This window comes from Bison bison, unplaced genomic scaffold, assembly GCF_000754665.1.
Source record: "Bison bison bison isolate TAMUID 2011002044 unplaced genomic scaffold, Bison_UMD1.0 scf7180017864302, whole genome shotgun sequence".
Taxonomy (NCBI): Eukaryota; Metazoa; Chordata; class Mammalia; order Artiodactyla; family Bovidae; genus Bison; species Bison bison.
This window is the reverse complement of record NW_011494874.1, coordinates 5,606,741-5,618,332: the sequence shown is the minus strand read 5'-3', so window position 1 is coordinate 5,618,332 and position 11,592 is coordinate 5,606,741.

The window sequence follows — 11,592 nt, the reverse complement described above, 5'->3', positions numbered from 1 at the left end:
CTTTATGATTTTTTTTTTAAGGAAAAACTGTTGACTTTAAAAATTGCATGCAAATAAACAGATGCAGGATGGTTTGGGGTGTGGTCATCCTAACTTAAATTCAAAACATCACAATTCACTCAAAATTTCCAGTCCAGCATAGAAGCTCAATATTGTTTGCTCCATTTTGGGAAAGAAAAAAATAATAAGACTAGCCAAAATGCTGAGGTTGAAAAAGTGTCAAATGAACCATAACTTTCTTTCCCAAAAGATCTGCACTTATGGATTTTTTTACTTTGCACTTAAGACCACGTTTTTCAAAGGCTGTTCCTCCCCTCGTCTCCTCTTTGAATATGTAAAACTGCGGGCATCTAATCGGTCCTTCAATTGTCCACTTGCACTTTCAAATTATGGGACAAGTGGCCAATTGGGCCTGCAATTGGCTAATTGCAGTGACAATTAGCCAATTGTGGGTATAATTAGCTGCATGTAGAATTAATCATACGCACCGAGTGGGCAGCCGCTCTTTGAAAGCGTAGAACGAACTGTGTTCTAGATGCACATCTGTACCCAGACACAAAGGGGACACAGGCGAGGATCCTAGATGAATCACTCTTAAGAGAATCATTAAAATAAATCTGGCGCTTGGTTAGAAAGACCACACGATTAACCACTGAGTATCCAGTCTATTGGTTTTCTCTAAAGTTCCCGTGTGGAGTTCTGTGTGAGCAAGGCAAAGAAGATCCTAGCCTTGAAACTTAATTCTTTAAGTTTAAGCCATCCTGGCTGCTGATGCCCTCCAATTAATTTTTTTAAAAACTAAATCTTTGGATGTATGTATAGTTGGTGAGTTGTACCAGGCAGGCTCTAACTACAGTCCTCAGTAGGGAACCTAATGCATTTTGGTTCAAATACCTGTCCCTGTAACACATGAGTGATACCACCTCATTCATACCTAACATCCAAGCTGGTATGTGGGCATTCCTGGGGGGACCAGGGACAATCCCAGGATAAGCACTATGTGTATCTATGAAGCTTCCATTGTATTTGATGGTAAGCAATATAAAATAATTGTAAATGTTAACAGAAAATTTTGAAAATGGTTAAAGTCATAGTAATAACCCACATATGAGTTTATTTACTTAACTTCTCTACCACCTAGTTTCTTCAACTATAAGGATAAGCTAATGCAACTTAATGAGAACTATCTCACAAGGATCTTTGTAGGGTTATATAAGGTCATATAAAATTATATACTGAAGGTGAGATTATGAGAGAGGGAGAAAACCTGGAACTCAAGACTCAATCAACCAAGAAATTAACACACTAAAACTTAAAATTTCATGCTATAAAGAATTCCTTGTTTATTTCAGCATTTTTTCAGAACAAAAGTTACAAAAGACCAGTCTTTTCAGGTCATGCCTTTTACTTCATGCTGGGAAATGCCATTCCTGGTGAAAAATAATCAGGGGAGGACCACTAGCTACAGGAAAACCCAGGTATGTTGTCTACTTCCATCCCTCATCATGGGCCACAAACTTCCCTTCTACTCTAATCCTCCATTTATAGCAGAACCTTTCAGAAATCCACCCATTCTGCAGGTAGGTCTCTCCACTGAATGTTTTTATCTGTATCTGTCAACTCTTTCTACAATAATGCTGCTTAACAAACAGCTCCCAATTATTTCCCATTCCACCTCACTCCAGGATCTAGATTAAAGAAACAGCCCCCACCTGCTGCCTGACATTTGCTCATGGCAAAGATCAGGAATAAATGAGTTGGCAGAAACCCACTGCCTCGGCTGAGTGACTAACACTTTCACTTTCACTATGTTATCGACCTACATATTATCTTCCCCACACTGATCAATAAAGTATCAGAGCACAAGATACGTATTTGTCCTCTTCTCTCATTACTAGTTGAGATAGTTATGAATTATCTAGAGTTACCTAGAGTTGGTGTCATTTTAAAGAAGAGAAGAAGAAGCCTCAGAAGACTTAGGGAAGCTAGACAATTTCTCCACAGTCACACAGCTATGAAAGTAAAGAAGAAAGAGCCATATTCAGACTTCCTTGACTGCTGATTGTATGATCTTAACCTATAAGTTGCACTGAACTCCATCTTCTTGTTCTTTGTAGTGTATGGTGAAAGGAGAAAACGGATGAAGCAGAGTAAGCTTCTATGATGATGTGCTAAGATATTAGGATCAAGAATAGTCCTACTATAGTGTATTCTTCTTGCTGGAAGATACAGCTGTGATGATACAGCATGTGAGGGTACCCTTGTAGAAATTAGCAGCAGACACACGTGGATGATGAAATTGTTGTCTAACAGTGCTGACCTAATTTTTTATATCAGGGCACACATAGGAAATGTTTTTATTGGTGTTGACACCAGGGTGAAAAATAGCAAATATGTGAGTGATCTGGAAAAAGGTGACTGGCCAGAGGCCTCTAGTTGCCACAGACCCCCATCTGACCATCTAAAGGCACTGGGGTTCTCTGCTGAGGGCAAGCCTATTGAACACAGCCCTGAAATTGAGAAGCACACATGTTTATGCTAGTCAGAATCAGAGGAGGGCAGGGCTGGAGAAACAGACACATCTCAACCACAGGTGGTGTGGTCAATACTTTGCGTAACATATTTCTCAGTGGTTTGCTAAGCACTTGTAGATACAGTAAATTCTCTATCCAAAATTCAACTGAAAGCATCGCTGTTGGGGTAAATTATAATACAACAATCAGGTCTTTTGAGTCATTAATATTAGGATACAAAAGTACTTAAATGTCAGTATCCTGATTCCTACTGCCAAAGTTGAATACTTTTATCTGTAAATTACTCATCTGAGTCCACAACTCTCCACATCACAGCCAAGAAGCTGAAAGGACTTCTCAGGCTTTAATTATGCATACATTCGTGCATTCTAAGTTGCTTCAGTCATGTCCAGCTCTTTGCAACCCCATGTACTTAACCTTGCCAGGCTCTTCTGTCCATGAGATTTCTCAGGCAAGAAAGCTGGAGTAGATTGCCATGCCCTTATCAACTTGAATCGTGTGTGTGAGATTTTAGTCCTACTCTGCAGACTCGATTCAGAATCAAAAAATACAATAATAATCACTTGCTTTTAAGGTTACTGAAAAGGACAAATAACTGAGATGGCTCATAAAGTTATTATTATTACACAGAAGATTGACTGCTAATAGGCCAACCAGGAAGAGAAAGACAAAAGAGAATTGTTTCTAAAAATTAGAAGGTGGAGGCAGTGACAGATTTTATTTTCTTGGGCTCCAAAATCAATGCAGACAGTGACTGAAGCCATGAAATTAGAAGACATTATTTCTTGGAAGTAAAGCTATGACAAACCTAGACAGTATATAAAAAGGCAGAGATATCACTTTGTCAACAAAGGTGTGCGTAGTCAAAGCTATGTGTTTTCCAATTGTCATGTATGGTTGTGAGAGTTAGACCATAAAGAAGGCTGAGCACTGAAGAACTGATGCTTTCAAATTGTGGTCCTATAGAAGATTCTTACGGAAAAGGCAATGGCACCCCACTCCAGTACAATTGCCTGGAAAATCTCATGGACAGAGGAGACTGGTAGGCTGCAGTCCATGGGGTTGCACAGAGTCAGACACGACTGAAGCGACTTAGCAGCAGCAGCAGAAGACTCTTGAGAGTCTCTTGAACTGCCAGGAGATCAGAGCAGTCAATCCTAAAGGTAATCAACCCTGAATATTTATTAGAAGGGATGATGCTAAAGCTGAAGCTCCAGTACTTTGGCCACCTGATGTGAAGAGCGGACTCATTGCTCTTGCTGGGAAAGATTGAAGGCAAAATAAGAAGGGGGCAACAGAGGATGAAATAGTTAGGTAGCCTCATAGACTCAGTGGACATGGGACTGAGCAAACTCCAGGAGACAACGGACAGGGGAATCTGGTGTGTTGCTGTCCATGGGGTTGTAAAGAATCAGACATGATTTAGCCATTGAAAAATGACAACAAAGCAAAAAGAATTATTTCATTCTGGAGGCATTTGGTACAAGGGCAAATGGTCCTACAGTTCCCAAGTTTCCGATTGTAACTGAGGGGTAAACAGTATGTACAAAATGACAGTTGAAGAATACTTAAGTAGTTCAGGATGTGCATTGGAAAGTTTTCTCATCATTTTTAAAATAAAGCAAATAAATAAAAAACAAAAATAGGACAATAGGAATAAATTTGCCTTCAGAGGGAGAAAGGGAAGAAAGCCACCCTTTTAAGTTCCTATTTGTTATTGTTGCTTAGTCCCTGAGTTGTGTCTGACTCTTTTGTGACCCCATGGCCTGTAGCCTGCCGGCTTTGTTCATGGGATTTCCCAGGCAGGAATACTGGAGTGGGTTGCCATTTCCTTCTCCAGAGGATCTTCCTGACCCACATGATCAAACGCACATGGCCTACATCGGTAGGCGGATTCTTTACTACTGAGCCACCATGGAAGCCCTTCTAATCAGGATAGAAAGAGTTTCAGATCTGCTTTATCTTGGTTTTATCAATGAAGTTTAAGGATAGCTCCTTTGCTTAAAGTTCCATTGTGAGTTTCAAACTCAGGGATATTCTTTTTCAGTGCCCATGTCTTGAGATGCTTAGACAGTCCTTCTATGGGACACTTCATTTCCTTGCTGAAGTAAGGTAAGCTGAAGTCTTGTTGTTAAAGGCAGTGATTAAGGGGACAGGAATGTGACGGTGCTGTACACATTCACCAGCAAACCGACCACAGAGGCGTGTCCTTCTTTCCCCGCCTGGTCCACAGCAAGCCCTTTCCTTAAGCGAGTACAGAGAAGGAAGCTCAGGCTGGAGTTCACACCTGGACCCCCGTGTGAGTCATCTGTAGCAGGCAGACCCAAGGCATTAACTAAATGTTGCTTTTCTGTATTTATAAATAATAACAACTCTGTGCCACTAATGCAATGCCATTTCATTTAATGGCATCCAGCACTGAGCAACTTAATTATTCTTTTAGTCACTGAAACATTCATCATAATTTTCCTTGGTTCCAAAACAGCCCGGTTGCCTCCTGAAGCCATTAAAGTAGACTTGGTGAGTTGCTTTTTCCTTAAAAAATTTGCTCAGCTGTGAATCTGGGAAAAGAGGGCCGATACCTTTCAAAGTTTCATTTCTATTTTTGTGATTCATGGATTTAAAAAACAAAACAAAGACTTATTGTGTTCCTGATACGAGTACCTATTGTGTTCTGGCTTCTGCACTGAGCTCTTTTACTTAAGTGTTCTTATTCATTCATCACTGAAAACTGTGAGTCAGGTATCCTTATTCCCATTTTATAGGTGAGAAGACTGAGTGCCAGGGAGTTATTAATAAAATGACTCCACCAATGCCACACATTGATCTGAGATTTAAACACATGTCCAATTCAAAACTCTTATCAGGGCCATCAGATTTGTAGATAATTGCAAAAACACTGATAATAGTTACCCTTGAAAACAATGTATATCAGGCATTTCACATTGATGGTATTTTTGAATCCTTCAGATAACCCAGCAAGTTAGACCACTGTATTCTCAGATAAGGCAACAGACTCAAGGAAGTTGAATGATAAACTAAAGAGCACATAAAAATGTACAGAACCAGGGCTTATTTGGGAGTCTAACTCCAAAGTCAACCTAGCACACATTAGTATTAATAGAATGTAATAGAAGTCTTCAACAGTTATTGTGAATATTAGTTAACACGCAAAGGTAGCTCCCCCTTTTGCCAAAAGTTTGATTCCTAGTTTTTCGGGGTTTTGTGACGTTTAAATGAGATCATTAATAACATTTTTCTATCATGCATAATGATGAACATGTAACTATTTTTATTGGATAAATGAGAAGGCAATGGCACCCCACTCCAGTACTCTTGCCTGGAAAATCCCATGGACGGAGAAGCCTGGTGGGCTGCAGTCCATGGGGTTGCTAGGAGTTGGGCACGACTGAGAGACTTCCCTTTCACTTTCCACTTTCATGCATTGGAGAAGGAAATGGCAACCCCCTCCAGTGTTCTCGCCTGGAGAATCCCAGGGACTGGGGAGCCTGGTGGGCTGCCGTCTATGGGGTCGCACAGAGTCGGACACGACTGACGCGACTTAGCAGACATCTAAACCACTAGGCCTCATGGAGTTAGCCTAAGGAAAAGTCAGGTGTGCTTTTCAAAGGGAACTAAGCTACTTTAAGATATTCCAGGGCTTCCCAGGTAGTGCTGGTGATGAAGAATCCTCCTGCCAGTGTAGGAGACTAAGAGACAGGGGTTCGATCCCTAGGTCAGGAAGACCAGGAGGAGGAAATGGCCACCACTCCAGTACTCTTGCCTGGAGAATCCCATGGACAGAGAAGCCTGGCGGGCTACAGTCCATGGGGTCTCGAAGAGTCAGACACAACTGAAGCATCTTAGCATGTATTCACAAGCTACTCTAGTGCCCATTTCCATCTAGACTCCATTCTAAAACTAACTGCATATTTCTCAGATCTTTAAAATGATCATACTATATGACACTGAAATTATATTTTAGGAATTTATTCTAGGCAAATAATCAGAGATATGTGATGCAGTATATAAGTATTCATTGCTAGGTTGTTATCACAAAAAAATAACAGAACCATCCTACAGACTGTCATTGGTTATGCAAATTATAGTGCATTCAGTCAACTGCATTTCATGAAGTCCTTAAAGATGATGATACATACAGACTCAGACATATGCGCAGGAACACACACAAACACACACACACACCCAGACAAAACAGTGAGAGAATGCTCAGAAACAATCGAAAGTGTCTTCAAGTTAGATGAGGAGGGGTATTGTGGATGTGTTTTGAGAGACTATGCGTGTGGGTGTGTGTTACGTTTACCAAGCTTCTATGTTGGCCAAGTTTTCCTTCTTGATTATAACTTCCTTTTTGTTGTTGCTTAGTCGCTAACTCAAGTCTGACTGTTTTGCAGCTTCATGGACTGTAGCCTGCCAGGCTCCTCTCTCCATGGGATTTTTCAGGAAAAATGTTGGAGGGAGTTGCCATTTCCTCCTCCAGGGGATCTTCCTGACCCAGGGATTGAACCCATGTCTCCTGCTTGGCAGGCTGATTCTTTAACCACTGAGCCACCTGGGAAGCCATGACTTCTTTAGCAACTAGCAAATAGAGGATCATGCCTAAATACCCTGTCATAAAGTCCCTTCCTGCTTTGTAGTTCAGTCGTTAAGTCATGTCTGACCCTGTCCTTTAGCATATCTCTCTCAGAGTTTACTCAAACTCATGTCCATTGAGTCAGTGATGCCATCCACCCACCTCTTCCTCTGCCGTCCCCTTCTCCTCCTGCCTTCCATCTTTCCCAGCCTCAGGGTCTTTTTCAATGAGTCCTGCTATTAACTATAAGCATTGCTATAGTTCAAACACCCTGAAACACCTATTTTAGACCCACAGCCCCTGTGAACTGCGTGGTTTCCTCCATAGTGGTGGATATCTGATAAAGGCTGCCTGCACTGAAGGAGACCATGACGGCAGTCTCCATAACAGAATCTGAAGGGCACTTGTCTTAAACATCTGCAAGTGAATGGAGGAAAAATCCCTACCTTTTCTCCTTAGGCTATGAGATGGCACAGTAATGGTTTTTGCAACAAAACCAACTTTATCTAAGGACACTGTTGGTGTAGATAATGTGCCTTTATTTATTTAAACTCTTGGTCTTTTGGTTTTCTGCCAGTTGTTTCTAGAACAGAGTTAATTCAGTATGTGTAGGCACCCTCAACCATTTCAAACATTAGGCCTCCTACATTAACAACAAAACATAAGTCTGTGATATTTGATTATAGCTTATGTTGATTATAGATTATGCATAGACTATTATAGATTATGTTGATTAGGATCTGCTTATGAGTAAAAGACGTTGATGCATTAATTCAGGAATCCTTTTAAATGATTTGCTATACTTTAATCCCAAGAGAGTCTAGGTATGTATGTGTATACATATTTATTTATATATGCAAGCATGCCATGTATTTCTGGGCTTCCCAGGTGTTTTGGTGGTAAAGAATCTACCTGCCAGTGCAGGTGACCTGGGTTCAATCCTTGGGTTGGGAAGATCCCCTAGAGAAGGAAATGGCAGCCCACTCCAGTATTCTTGCCTGGGAAATCCCATGGACAGAGGAGCCTGACGGGCTACGGTCTGTAGGGTCACAAAGAATCAGGCACAACTTAGCAACTAAACAGCAACAATGCAATATGTTCCTATGTCAAGTATAATAGTTTCATAAGGTTCATGAAAACCAACTTTTGGGCACTTACTATATGTACCAGGCCTTGTGTTCAGTGCTCTGGCAATATTATTTTGGTCAGTACTCATGGCAAACTCATGGGGTAAGAACGGCCGTCACTCTTTCTACAGCTGGGAAAGAGTTGGGTTGGAGGCATTGGCCACATGACATAGTCATGCAGTGGATTTCATCCTGACTCTTGAGCATGGGTAACTGAAAGTTTCACAAAGTTTGTTTATTCCTGCAGAGCACTACAAGGCCTTGGACTATCTTACACTGAGAACTCCTATAACAGGGTCAATCCAAATATTTTTAGAGAAAAAAAAAAAAGGCTTTGGGATTGACTCTGGGGGTGGCCGCTGGCTGAAAACTGAGGCTTGAGCCCACCCTCCAATGCTCTGTGGTGCATGTAGGCATTTGTACAGCTGCCAGGACAGTGGAAACCTCCCTTCACTTGGCACCATCACCCCCAGCCAGTGAGATGCCTGCGCCCTTGAAGGAGCAAGCCCATGCCGGCTTCCTCGTTGCTCACTGGGTTTATCACTGTGGCGAGGACCTTCCTCTCTCTGGCTGCAGTTTCTTCATCAGTAAATGAGTTAAGCGAGAGGTTTGGGCTGTGAGTGCCAAGCTCTTGTACCCGAGGATCCCCAGACATAAAAGCAATGAGGTTTTATTCCCTCTGGCATTGCACACACAGGCAGAGGCACTTAAATGCCTTCATTTGAGATAAGACTATTTACAAAAAGATCCAACAGCCTTACCCTCTTAGAGGATAAGCTTTTTTTAGTTTCGTATTTTTGAGGGGTGGAAGGGAGGGCTTTTTTTTTTTTTTTTTTCTTTTTCCCAGATTCAACTCATACTGTAAGAATTAGAGCTCGATTTTTTATTCTTTTCAGGCCTTCCTGGGACAGTTTCCTCTGTCTCCCCAGCACCAGCAAGTGGACTCTTTATGTCCCGGCATCTCAGGAGACAGCAGGGAGAAAGGGCCACAGACCCAGCCTCTGAGTCCTCGGTCGGGGTGGCGGAGGCATTCCTTGCTGCCAGTTCTCAGGGGCGAATCTGTGTAGATCAATGCATTCATTTCTCTCTCCCAGCCTCTCCCTCGGTTAACACCCCAGCACACACAATACCAACGAAGGTGATTATCTCTGCTAGCATAATTCCTCCCTAACATCTGCTTTCGCCCATAACACTCCACTAATTTTTCCCTCATTTCATTACACATAATTTTCTTTCAACACAATCTACATGTATTAAGTGGTAATGACTTTCCAGTTAAGAGCAAATCGACACCAAGGGACCCCCGTCCCCCCCACGGTTGCCTGCAGAGCCTGACTCTGGCTATTAGAGATAAATTCGGTACCTCAGGAAGCTGCAGTGAGGTAATCAATCAATTAAGCGGTTAGGACATACATTATCAAACTTCCACAGTGCGGGGGGCAGGGGGCATGCTGATCTACTTGCCATGATTTTTTTTAGGAATTCAAAAAAAAAATGAATAAATAAGATGGAGAGCTATTATACAACCAGGCTATAATTTGCCACTCAAAGTCAGGGGCTGGTTTTGTCAGACTTAAGGCTGCAGAAGGAATGGGAGAGACATGGGCCTTGGGAGTGCACTCTCCAGCGGGTAGGAAATCCAAGGTCTGGTATTTATTGGGGTGTCCTGGGGCACACAGTGCAAGCGGTGGGACAGGGGAGTCTAAGAACCTTGTCCTTTAAAAAGAAAAAAAAAAGAAAGAAACCTGGAATTATAACTCTTACCGCCCAGGTTTGCGGCAGGGATTAACCAAGGCCACATACACGGAAGCACCAGGCACATCACAGGCGTGTGGGGCGCCTTCATTATCGTACACCTCCTCATAGACTGTGAACTTAGGAAGTGTGAGGTAGCTGGAGATCACCCAAATGCTGGCACTGAACCGTGCATTAAAGATCACAATCATTACCATCATCATGATCATTTTCCTCAGGTTTTTTTTTTTTTTTTAATTTGTATTGAAGTATAGTTGCTTTACTCTGATACAAATCTTTATCGAGCTTTCCTGGTGGCTCAGATGGTAAAGAATCTGCGTGCAATGCGGGAAACCTGGGTTCGATTCCTGGGTCAGGAAGATCCCCTGGAGAAGGGAATGGCAACCCACTCCAGTTTTTGGCCTGGAGAATTTCATGGACAGAGGAGCCTGGTGGAGTATAGTCCTTGGAGTCGCAAAGAGTTGGACATGACTGACCAGCTAACACTTTGATTCACTTCATAATTGCTTTATAATGTTGTTAGTTCCTGCTGTATAGCAAAGTAAATCGGCTATATGTGTACATATATCCCCTCCTTTGGGGATGTCCTTCCCATTTAGATCACCCCAGAGCACTGTGTAGAGTTTCCTCTGCTCTATGGTAGGTTCTCATTAATTATCTTTCACATACATAATATCAATACTGCATCTATGTCAATTGCAATCTTCGAATTCAGCCTACCCCCCTTTACACCTTTTGTTTGTTTTTATTTTTTTACTCAAGATGTCAATTTTATTTTATTTTATTTTATTTTTTTCTAATTTTATTTTATTTTTAAACTCCAAGCATCCAGCATCGTGCATCGAACCTGGACTGGCAACTCGTTTCCTACATGATATTTTACATGTTTCATTGCCATTCTCCCAAATCTTCCCACCCTCTCCCTCTCCCACAGAGTCCATAAGGCTGTTCTATACATTTGTTTGTTTTTAAAGAAAAGTAGCAAAATGTATAGCTTTTGAACTTACATTCAGAATAGTTGCCAGTCCCCATTTACCAGCTTTACCTGTGCTCCCTTTTTGCCCGTCTCATTTACCTCATCTGTAGAATGGATGTTGTAATATTTCATCTACCACAGTAAGGCTTATGGGAAGACTCAGAAGAAACATATAGTAAGTGTTTTAAAAATTGTAAATCACCAAAAAATAAGGTTATTTTAAATAAAATAGTCTACTTGTATTTTTTTCTATACTTCATTGATCTTATAAATATCTTGTGTTTCTGCAAAATGTATTGAATGCTACTTGAAAGATAAATCAGTCACAAAGGCAGAGGATAAAGAAAAAGAAACTCTAGGTAGATGAGTCAACATAAAAACAACATATTTCTGAAACAGACAAAATATTTTCTACATATGTGTCAACCAATGATATATGAATATGCATCAAATCAGATTAGTCGTGTCTGACTCTTTGCGACCCCATGAATCGCAGCACGCCAGGCCTCCCTGTCCATCACCAACTCCCGGACTTCACTCAGACTCCTGTCCATCGAGTCGGTGATGCCATGCAGCCATCTCATCCTCTGTTGCCCCCTTCTCCTC